Here is an 11,887-nt window from a genome sequence, read left to right as displayed (position 1 = left end):
GAATATCATATTTTCGATTCAATTCGGGTTCAGGTCGGGTTCAAATCCACAATTTTCAGGTCCAACTCGGGTTCCGGTCAATACCAGTTCTGACTCGAGTCGGTTTCAGATCGTCATAGGTCAAAAATAATTTTGACTCGAGTCGGTTTGAGTCAATTTTACAGATCGAGGACAACTTTTTACACCCCTGATTTCAAGAATCAAAACTTGAAAATTTATAAATCAAACCCAATTTTTATTCTTTTTCTTTTAGGTGATTAAAGGCATCATTTTCTTTTCATTTCCTTTTTTGGGTATTTTATAGCAAGATGTCAATGCAAACAAAATCACGACAACCAGAAACCCTCTTTAGATAAACAACTTGTGGCGTCGAAACAATCCCATCCCTTGCCTTCTACAAAAATCTCTTCAAATTTGTTTGTTTACAAAATCTTCATTCATTAAATAACAAGGAAAGAGGAGGAATCTGTTTTTAGAGCTTTCTGAAGTCCTAGGAAGGTCCTTTCTTCTAAAAGGTTGAATTTTTTCCCATTGTTTAGAGTTCATACTGAAAAGGAAAATAGTTAGGCAATTAATTCCCCAATGATCCAATGTTTAAACCCTTTTTTATGTGATTCTGTTGAGGCTTTTATAAACCCCAATTGCTTAAATAGAATTTTTTGTTCTTTTGATTTGGCAGTGTAGATATGGAGATCGATAAAGCAGTCAGAGAAAGTGATGATAGGAGGCTTAAGACCAAGTACAACAACGCCATCTATGTTATTAAAAGAGCTCTTGCTCTTTACTCGTGAGTCCTTACCTTCATCTGGGTTTAATTTACTCGTTGACCATTTTGCTAAGCCAAAAATTGGGAGGTTCCTTTTTTGGTTCTCATGTTTTTTATAGTAATTTTATGGATCATGGTATCCTGCATTTTCTAGCAAGCGAATTTTCAATCTAATATATCTAAATAAGACTGCCTTTAATGTTAATTTCAGGGAGAATTATTCATATTAGGAAATGCTTTAATTTTCAATGCAATTTCAATCTAATATATCTAAATAAGACTGCCTTTAATGTTAATTTCAGGGAGAATTATTCATATTAGGAAATGCTTTAATTTTCAATGCAATTTAGCGGAGATGATATCACTTTTGATCTGATAACATTTGTGTAAAGTAAAGATGTAAAGATTCGTATATGGATGCTTTTGAAATTAGTTTGGTTTATTCATTGTTGATTCAATATAGTGTAGGAGTTGCATTTTTTTATTTGATATCATTTGCGTGGTGGACCCATGTAAAGATTCATGTTTGGATTGTTTGAAGTTAATCTATTTTGTTTTGATCGGATCTGAATTAATGATAGTTTGTCGAATTGCTTCCTAGTGCATTCTAGTTTTCTGATTGGTTTTCTTGGCTGTCCTCTTGCACGTGTCGTGCTGAGAGGATGTTATCTTTCATTGCTTTTTGTATGTTTGCACGTCACAGGAAAAGTCGTGGTGATAGAATAGGCTTATTAAGACTTGGTTTAACTGGCTTGCTTTTGTGAGTTTTTGTCCACCTCTGGTACAAGGATGACATTAGATAAAACTTTTTCTCCATTCTAAATATTATCCTGAAGCGTTTTTGTAAAGTTCGAATAGTTGATACAATCTTACAAATAAGTGTGCAGTCCATTGGCAATCATTTGCTCGGCATACACTTTTATTGTTGATGTTAAAAAAAGGTATATTATAGGTTTGATCCATTGTGCGGCATGTTGTACTAGAAAGTAGTTTCTAATGTTGTTTATGGACTTTCTGTGTAATAGTAAATCATTCTTATTTGTTTGTCAACAAGCAAGTTTGCGGGTGCTTTTAAGTTCTAAAAAAATTTTCTTCTGCAGTATTGAAGAGGTTGCTTTCAGCTTCAATGGCGGAAAAGATTCTACTGTAAGTTTAGCATACATTTTTCAAAGTAACCGTTCTATTTTCTTGTGTTGATAGTTACAGCATCCTTTGATGTTATAGGTTTTGTTGCACCTTCTTAGGGCTGGCTATTTTTTGCATAGAGTGGAACAAAGTTGTTCTAATGGGATTCTGACTGATTTTCCAATTCGAACAATCTATTTTGAGAGCACTTCAGTGTTCCCTGAAATAAATACATTTACCTATGACACATCCAAGATGTAAGAATTCTTTTTTTCTCAAAAAAAGATTTATCATTCTATAATATATTGTACAGGTTCTGATGTGTAGCTTGGTATTGTTGTTTTTCTTTCTTTTATGGCCAGTTATGGCTTGCAAATGGATATTATCTGCACAGATTTCAAGTCTGGATTGGAGGCTTTGCTAAAGGCTAAACCAATCAGAGCAATATTTCTTGGTGTCCGAATTGGGGATCCTACTGCGGTAAATTCTTTATCATACAATTATACCTTAGCTATATATTTTACTTTTACTTTTATTGCATCATCTAAAATTCTGTTATTTTATACGTTAAAAAGGCTTGTACTTCATGTATATACATGGCTTTAAATTCTTGCAGGTAGGACAAGAGCAGTTTTCCCCTAGTTCACCAGGATGGCCGCCCTTTATGAGAGTAAATCCGATCTTGGACTGGTCGTACAGGTCTTTCAATTAATCCCCCTTGTAACTGTTAATTGAAAAGTTCTTTGCAACATGCAAAATCTTATGGGACCTAAAAGGGTCGAGAAAAATGGAGCAATGTCTCTTAGATTATTTTGCTCTTACTTTCTCTATTTTGATGGGCGAGCGAAGTTGCTTTTTTGTTGCATTTCACATGCTTTTCGTTTGGGATAAATTTGAATTGTTTATCGCTCTTTGGCAGAGATGTATGGGCTTTCCTCTTAACCTGCAATGTTCAATACTGTAGTCTTTATGATCAAGGGTAATGATTCTTCTGTTTTGCATGAAATATCATCACTATTTCTCTTTTTTTCTTTTTATTATATGTTTGTTACTATCAAACCATTCTCAATTTGATTGCCATCTATATTTTCACAGTTATACTTCAATTGGGAGCATATACGATACAGTGCCAAATGCATTGCTTTCCATCAGCAGCACCTCCAGCAAAGAAAAATTTAAACCTGCATATTTACTTTCCGATGGAAGACTCGAAAGGGCGGGACGAATTAAAAAGAAATCTACTTTAGATGGCACTCTTTGTCCAGCTGTTAACAATGGCTTAGATGGTGTGAATTCACAGAAAAACAGGATGTTTACTGCTTCAGTGATTGGTGTCGGGGATGAGATTCTGTAAGTCCTTCGTGGTCTTTTTATATTAGAGGGACGTTTGGGATGGGGGGTTGATTTGGTCATTCTGTGTTAGTGAAGAGGGAAAGGAACTACAACTACATATCAAATTCTAAATGGATGATTGTCTTGTGTAGATATTCCCTCATATATCCGGATTTCTGAACTTCTATTTCCTTCTCTCAATGTACTGCTATTGATGAAATCCTATGGTATTGTTTATATCTGTTACATAGCTCAGGTTTGGCACTGTTGAGGATCAGTTGGGACCTTCATTGTGCAGAAAGCTCCATTCTATAGGTTGGTTGACATCACAAGCTTCTGTTGTTAGGAATGATGTAAGTTTACTATATTTTTTGTCCTTGATTAAATGTGATTTTGCGGGGCGTTGCTTATTTAACGAAATAATCTACATTGGCATCTGATCGTAAAGTTTCTTATGTGGAAATGTTTTGGAGCTTTTTAGAAAACTGTACAATCTCGACCAGCTAATTGTATCTTACAGTTACATATTTTTTTTCAACTTTTCTAAATACCAGATACTTGCATTCTGATGTTACTTTAGCAGGCGTTGCAAAGGCATTTGGGGTTCGATTGGTGTGTAGTTTTATTTTAAGTAATTTTTTTTATATTGCCAGCCTGTGTCATAGGGCTTACCAATGTATTCATAAGTTTCTGAATTTTGCCTTAAATCTGCAATTTTGTTTTGACAATCGAAACCTAATGGTTTAATTGTGAGAAATGTTGTGTAAACTTGGTTAAGTCACCCTGTTTTGTAGGCTCCTGATGAAGAGTTTGAGGAGTTTCTGAGGCATCTTATTGGTGACCATGGGGTTCGATTGGTGTGTAGTTTTATTTTAAGTAATTTTTTTTATATTGCCAGCCTGTGTCATAGGGCTTACCAATGTATTCATAAGTTTCTGAATTTTGCCTTAAATCTGCAATTTTGTTTTGACAATCGAAACCTAATGGTTTAATTGTGAGAAATGTTGTGTAAACTTTGTTAAGTCACCCTGTTTTGTAGGCTCCTGATGAAGAGTTTGAGGAGTTTCTGAGGCATCTTATTGGTGACCAATGCACTGGTGATCGGAATGAGGTAAAGTGCTTCGAAGCTTGATTTACACCCTAAATATCGTTGGATTTCGTTGCACATGCATTATATGTAAGGATCATGTCTCAACATCTAGCAGACAGAATATATCATTCCCATCCATAGTTACATTTCGCAATCGGGAGATTATTTTTTTTGGTAAACAAGGGAAATTTACGGTTTTAACGGGAAACTTACACAGCCATGAAATCCCATACCGTTTTAGCGTTTGTATAAGGAAACAACAACGTAAGATCAAAAGCTGGTTTTACCATAATTCTGCCTTAAAGCACTGTTAGTAGTTACTTTTCACATATATTTCTTTATTTGTGTTCCACAGAATTCGAGCACTGCTCTACATGATATGCTTGGTAGGTAGTTTTTTTGGTTTTGGTATGGGACTTCATCGTTTGGTGCCTTTTTTCCAGATGGCGCAGTTACCGGAAGGCATCACTGAACTATTGCATCATGAAAAGTTGGGTGTGCCCCTGGTAGGTTTCTGTGTAAAGCCTCACTACAAAAAATGAACCTGAATCATTAATTTATCTGATGATTTTCTGTGTAGATCAAATGTCGTAATGTAATTGTAATTTCTGCAACAAATGCATCCGAGCTGGACAATCAGTGGGACTGTCTGATCGAATTGTCTAGATCGGATGGCTTCTTAGAAACGATGGAGCCATACTCAACAAGCGCTTGACAACAAATCTAACAGATGTATACATTACAATCTCATGCTGTTGTCAATAATCTGTTTTCCTTTCGGATTTGATTTAAATTGATTTCTTTTCAACATAGAGATTCTTTTGCTTTTAACATGTTCATGCTCGACCAAAAAAAATGCAGGTAGAAACTGCTCAAACCCTATCAAAACTTTCTTGAATTTCTGGACCTTTACATCGGTAAGAAGGGTATCTGCAGTCATTTAGATTTTCCAAAATGGAAAAAACGATGTTTACTTGCATCGTCAAGGTTGTTTCCGCAGATCAAGACAAGGTCCTCTCATAATTAGCTTCGAGGGCAAGGTACATGAGAAATATAAGTGGCAATACAAAATGTTTCTCGTTAACCTTCATACCGATGCGTTGCTTCCCATTTTTTTCAGGATGCATCTATAGTTGAAGCAGCTGTTGAAGCATTGTGCAGGAAGATCAATCTCAGGGCATTCTCCGAAGTCAACTAGACTAATATCAGCTGTTTGTTTTGCTTGTATGACTCGTGCAACCGTAACTGGCGGTTTCAGAATCGAAATGGGTAGAAAGGAAGATAGCTGGAAGGGAGGAGACATAAGATGTCATGTTTAAGAACACATTAATAGCTCTGCTGTGACAATGGTGAAAACCAGAGTGACAGTTTAGGACTAATAACAATTTGTATTTTTGGTGTCATTGGCCATCAAGATTTTTCAATATTTTAAACTATATTTATTCCTTACTTCCATAGATTGCTTTGAATTTCAGATCCTGTGGTTTGCATTTGCCGTTACTTCCATAGATTGCCAACAAGGCAGAGCAGCTACCGCCAACGTTTCCTTTTTTCTAAATTAAATTGAGGGTGTTGGTTTTGGTAAAATTAAACAGAGTTAAGTGTTTGAGGGAAACAATGGGAGACTGGAGATAGCAGCAATAAAGGGTTGGAAGGCACAGTCTTGTATTGGCTCTGCCTCCCAATAAGCATGCCAACATCTATGATTCTTCCCATCACATTCTTCTTCGTATCAACTCCTCTAAAACTCCATTAATACAACCCGTTCCCAATCTTCGTAAAATTGAATAATTTTAACCGACCTTATTCCTCCCTTTTTTGATGTATATGCAGACTGATTAATTATGGAGCCTCATGGGAAGTCAGATTTTCCTCGTCATCGTCAAGCACACGAGCTGTTTTTCGAAATGTACATGTGATGTTGGAAGTCAAAAAAGGGAGGCAATAATTGCTGCAGAGTAAAATTTCAAAAATTACTGCGGTTGACAATTGGCAAGTGGAAAATTATCCAATTAGTCCCTAAACTTTAAACTATTTACAAGATTGATCCTTAAGCTTTATCTATAAATTTGTTTTAAAACCATTCCAAAACCATTACAATATCTTTCTAGTACTAGAGAAATTAGAAAGTTTTCTTATAAAGTTGTTTTTCTTTTTTTTATCAAGAGATAATTATCATTGTTTTATTCTTGTTAGATCGAGGAAGTTGTAATTTATATTCTTATAATAAAATTTTTCTATCTTTATTTGTGTTTTTTATCCTATTTTATTTAAGAGTTTCCACGTAAAATATATGTCTTCTTTTATCTTTATTGTTATTTTTTCAAATTATCAATTATGATTTTGCTCTATCCGACGACTGTATTCCGCAACATGTGACAACAGAATTTGGAAATGGGTAGTTATAAAACTGGGCTAGGAATTGAGAAAACGAAGGATTTTCATGATTCCTTTAATTTTTTGCGGGTTTCAGGTATGGTGTTTGTAGCCAGATCGTGCCTGCATTTTGCGAGTTAAGCTACCAATTCCCAAAGCTATCTTTCGCTAATGCAGGTATTGATGAATGCCCTGAAACAACGCAACATATTCGATATAAACCTATGCTCCATTTTTATCGAGGCGATTAACGAGTGGATGAGATTTTCGGTCCGGCATAGAGCAGCTTCACGATCGTTTGTGGTGACATTCATGAATGAATTATCTTCATTTGATGTCATTGAACAAAGCATACTGGCAGAAATGGTGCTCATTAAAAAGAAGGGTTTGAATAGTAATAATAATATTAGAAAAAATTTATATAAAAAATTTCCCATGTTTCTTTATTCTTATGTTGTATTATAGAATCATGGCTACTATATTCATTTGCTGAGTTTTATATAAAAAATTTAAAAGGCTTGATGATCTCCCAAGTGAAACCCGGGTCATCATGTCCGAAATGACCGTAAGCAAGGTCTTTTTGTACCTGAACTTGCCTCCTCTCTTCAGGTCAAGGTTGATAGGGATCATTCCTGGCCTAAATCGAAGTTCTCCTTGATCAATTACAAGATATCCTTGTCTGGGATCTTGCCTGTTTTGTATGTGTCATGAAAACCAATAAAGGTTCAGGCACACCGATTGTGTTGGATACTTACACGATACAACGGTGAGCAAGACCCGAGGCAACCACGCTCTTTGCTGCTTGCCTAACAATGTATGCACCGCTATGGTCCACCATTGATGGATCCTTTCCTGAAGGCACCTCCACCATGAGCACCCCAGCCACCATAGGTATCGATAATAATCTTTCGGCCCATCACCATGAGGTCAACCGATAACAAACCTGCCAGATGGGTTGAGGTGGAAAATGGTTTTGTCATCGAGATACTTTGCAGGAATAACGGGCTTAATGACATGTTCTTTCAAGTCTGCAGCGATCTTCTCATTTGTGACAGTCTCATCATGTTGGGTAGAAATGAGAACTGTGTGAACTCGAACTGGGACCATGGCTCCACCATCATTGCGATACTCAACAGTCACTTGGGTCTTGCCATCAGGCCTCAGCCATGGATATGTGTTGTTCTTCTTCACTTCAGTCAGATTGGTACCAAGCTTTGGTTGCAAGAACATGCTTTAGTGGCATAAACTAGGGGTTTCATCCGTGGCATAACCGAACATGTGACCTTGGTCGCCAGCCCCAATTTCCTCTGGTTTCTTGGAGAGGTGGCCATGAACTCCTTGAGCAATATCAGGACTCTGTTGCTCAATGTTAACTAGAACTTTGCGGTTGTCAGCATCAAGGCCAACATCATCTGATGTGAACCCTATACCTCTGCAAGTATCACGGACAATTTTCTCGTAGTCAACTTTCGCCTTAGTCGTGATCTCACCAAAGACCATAGACATGTTCGTCTTGGTGCAAGTCTCACAAGCTACTTTGCTTTCTGGGTCTTGTTCTAGGCATGCATCAAGTATAGCATCTGAAACTTGGTCACATATCTTATCGGGGTGGCCTTCATTGACAGATTCGGAAGTGAATAGAAAGGTATCCATAACTGCACTTTGAGAAATCGCAAGGCACTATATTAATGTCACTTAAATGAAAAAACAAGTTGAAAACAAACAAACGATTGTGACTAAAAGACAACTGCAAATATCCTCATCAGTCTTGAATTCAACTAAAAATGTCACTGTATGAGAAATTAATGCACAATTTGATTGTAAATATATTTCTGCTTTCTCAAAGGTTTCTAAAAAGAACAAATAGACAATTAGAAATGTCAGAGTAGAGATGAAACACACAATTAAAATACAAAGACAATTAGAAATGATTGCTATTCAAAAAATATAAAGACAAAAGTTTCTGCAAGAGAAGACAGGATTATATAGCCTGGTACATCAAATGGTGAATATATTGTTAGAACTGGCTATTTTATGCTAGATGAGAAAGTGATTTGGAGGATGCAGAGGGGTCCAGGGTCATCTCATATTGTCCGAGATATCACGTGGAAGAGGGTCATCTCAGTTTGGTTAAAATAAGAATCAGTACCGATCCATTGAACATGTTCTGCTTTGGACTGAATGCAAGAATTAAAATAGAAAGGGACAAGCTCACGACTTGGGATGATTTGCTGCTATCTATGGTGGGAAATGAAGGCTTAAGTGGTACTGATATGAATAAATTGACGACTTCTATAGTTCATGCTTGCTGGACAAAATGGAAAGAGAGGTGTTGAGTAGTTTTCCAAACAATAAGACGAGCCAAATCATCTCCCATAATTTTGGTCTAATAGCATTTTAAGTGCTACGAGTTTAAACATTAGTCAAATTAGGCACTGCGCCTCTAAATTTTGAGGTTAAACAACTAATAAGCCCGTATTTTTTGAAGTTTAGTAATTTGATCCCTCTCGACGTTTGATCATTGCTCATCTTGATAATGTAATTCTAACAATACACTTTGTTTCAACATATTACTTGTTATTTCATCAAGATTTCTCCATTTTTCTCGTGAAAGCAAAAAACGCAGACTAGAAGCAACAATTCAACATTAACGCATAGAGAGAGAGAGAGAGAGAGAGATCATCAGCAAAGCAAACAGATTCACTTAATCTAAACATATAGAAACAAAAAATAGGTTTCCTTCTCAAATGAAATGAATCCGGTTCCATTAACAATCAAACAGAAAACCTCAATAATATTATAACAGATCTGTTCTAAACAAGAGAAGAGTGCAGTAGCAAATCCAAAATACAAAAATTCAAAAATATACAAAGGGATAAAATGGAGGCTACCTTTTAATGAGATCTGAAAGAAGAGAAAATGCGATCGAAACTCCAAAGAGGGAATTGAATTAAAGTGGGGGATGAGATTTTATTTATAGGACCGGAATCGAGTCGTTTGACTCGCTCGATTCCCCGCTCTTTTCGGTGTTTGGCTGTTCCTCTGCTTTTCTCCACCCGGATGTAGTATTTCCAGCTTCTCCACACAAATCATTTAAACAATCCTGACCGTTGCAATTTGACTAAAATTAGAATGAGGAAAATGAAGGGCGTAGATGAGGTCCTGTACGTTGTAAATTCGAGCCGAGTTTGTCTAAATACGGATTGGATTCGAATAAAATTATCATTATTATTTTGATTAAGTTAAGGATAATGAACGCTCAATCACGCTACTGTAGTCGTTGGTGTTCAAATATATGATCTTTAAGAACGATAATGATTCCTTTAATCATTAAGGTAAGTTGATTAATGTGAATAAAATTATTAGAATATATTCAATGGCTTGATTTACATCATGGAAAACTTTTAATCATAAAAGATCAATATTTGATCAAAGTATAGTTTATAATCTTATATATCATTAATGAATTAGATAATAATGTCACAGACCGCAACCTTGAAGCCGAGTCCAACACCATCCAGCCCGCATTGACACGCACCAAGGCACTCCGAAGCCCAAACGCATTAAGCCACAAACCAAGATCGCCACAAAACATGCCAAGCCCGTGGCAGAATGGGATAAGGCCGAACAACACCTGATTCGGGGCCCTCCCCAAGCTAAATCTGGCCCCCTCTAAGAAAAGGGACTAAGCCACAATCTTTGTTCAAGTAGGACACATCCTTTAGAGTTTTAACTTAAGTAGGGAAGTACTTTTAGTTAGAGTAGAAGTAGACTTAGCCATCAAGCTTGTAGGGGATTCTCGCTATAAAAAGGGGCCTCCCCACCCCATTGTACTCATTCATTCTTTTCTATTGGAAATAAGACTAACCCGACTTCCAAGCCAAATACTCTCGTCCCCCTCTTATTTCCGTCCATATTCTTTTTCTTACGTTCACAACAACTTAAGCAACCAAGCTTAAGCTTGAAGGCTGCCTTAGCGCCCAGCAACCGAGCAAAGCGACTAAGGGCCGCACGGACCAGCTAGCCTATACTCTAGCCCCGTATCAAGTGGTATCAAAGCTAGGCTCGTAACCAGACGAGATGGCTACTCAAAGCGATGAACCAGCAGCACCTGAAGGCGTCGAGGTTCGCAACCCAGAGAGGAAGCGAGGAACGTCAAAAGACTTGCTCGCATCGCTCCAAGGCAAGATCACCAGACTTGAGGACTCTGCGAGAGAGACCAAGGAGGTTTTGGATCGGTTAGAATCCATCGATCTTGAGAAGCTGGGGTCACTAGATCTCGAGAAGCTTGAAGCCTTGGAACATATCCAGGAAGATATGCAAGCGGCACTCAATGGATTTGACTCAAAGAGTTCTCAACAAGAGGATGTTGTTGAGGCCCAAATACTTGCTCTAAGACAAGAGGTCGAAGAACTCAATGATAGAGGTTCAGGGACCGAAGTCGAAGATCTCAAGAAGGAGATTGAGCAACTCAAGACCGAGGTGGCCTTGTGCAAGGCTGTCGTGGCTGGCAACATGATGACCAGCACCCCCAAGGGCCGAGCCGAAGTCCCTAAGCCAGAGAAATTCAAGGGGACCAGATCGGCTAAAGACGTGGAGAACTTCATGTGGGACATGGATCAATACTTCTGAGCCATGGGTATCGAGAATGATACTGAAAAGGTAAACATTGCTGCTGTTTACCTCACGGATCTAGCACTCTTATGGTGGCGACGCAAGTGTGCCGAGATGAAGCGAGACGACACCACCATAGGAACTTGGGCGGAGTTCCAAATTGAATTTAAAGAGCAATTCTATCCCCACCATGCCGAGAACGAGGCACGATCAAAACTAAGGCGTCTTAGACATGATAGCTCACTGAAAGAGCACGTTCGACAATTTGTCGAGTTAAGTCTTCAAGTCCCAAGTTTAAGCGAAGAGGACGGATTCTTCACCTTCATGGATGGGCTAAAACCATGGGCGAAGAACGAACTAGAACGTCGAGGAGTCAAGGATCTCGCCAAAGCTTTATCCACCGCCGAGTCACTCATAGAACTTGGGGTCCAAAAGCATGACTCCTCTAAATCAAAATACAAAGCCAAAGGTGGAGACAAGGAGAAACCATTCAAAGGTAAATCGGACAAAGAACCAAGTGGTCCTGGAAAGCCATCGAACAACAAAACCCAACAAGGGGAAAAACGGGAAAAACAACCCATCCA

The 11,887-nt window shown here is 37.8% G+C and overlaps 2 pseudogenes; one reads left to right on the top strand and one right to left on the bottom strand.

Annotated features, from left to right (window-relative positions):
- Positions 1-322: 322 nt before the first annotated feature.
- On the top strand, positions 323-5,511 carry LOC120214556 (annotated as a pseudogene).
- A 1,675-nt stretch (positions 5,512-7,186) lies between these two features.
- LOC120214502 lies at positions 7,187-9,719 on the bottom strand (annotated as a pseudogene).
- Between the last annotated feature and the right edge of the window lie 2,168 nt (positions 9,720-11,887).

This window comes from Hibiscus syriacus, unplaced genomic scaffold, assembly GCF_006381635.1.
Source record: "Hibiscus syriacus cultivar Baekdansim isolate YM2019G1 unplaced genomic scaffold, ASM638163v2 tig00110065_pilon, whole genome shotgun sequence".
NCBI classification, from domain to species: Eukaryota; Viridiplantae; Streptophyta; class Magnoliopsida; order Malvales; family Malvaceae; genus Hibiscus; species Hibiscus syriacus.
The sequence above is the reverse complement of the archived record's forward strand: the minus strand, read 5'-3'. Positions and strand labels throughout refer to the sequence as shown.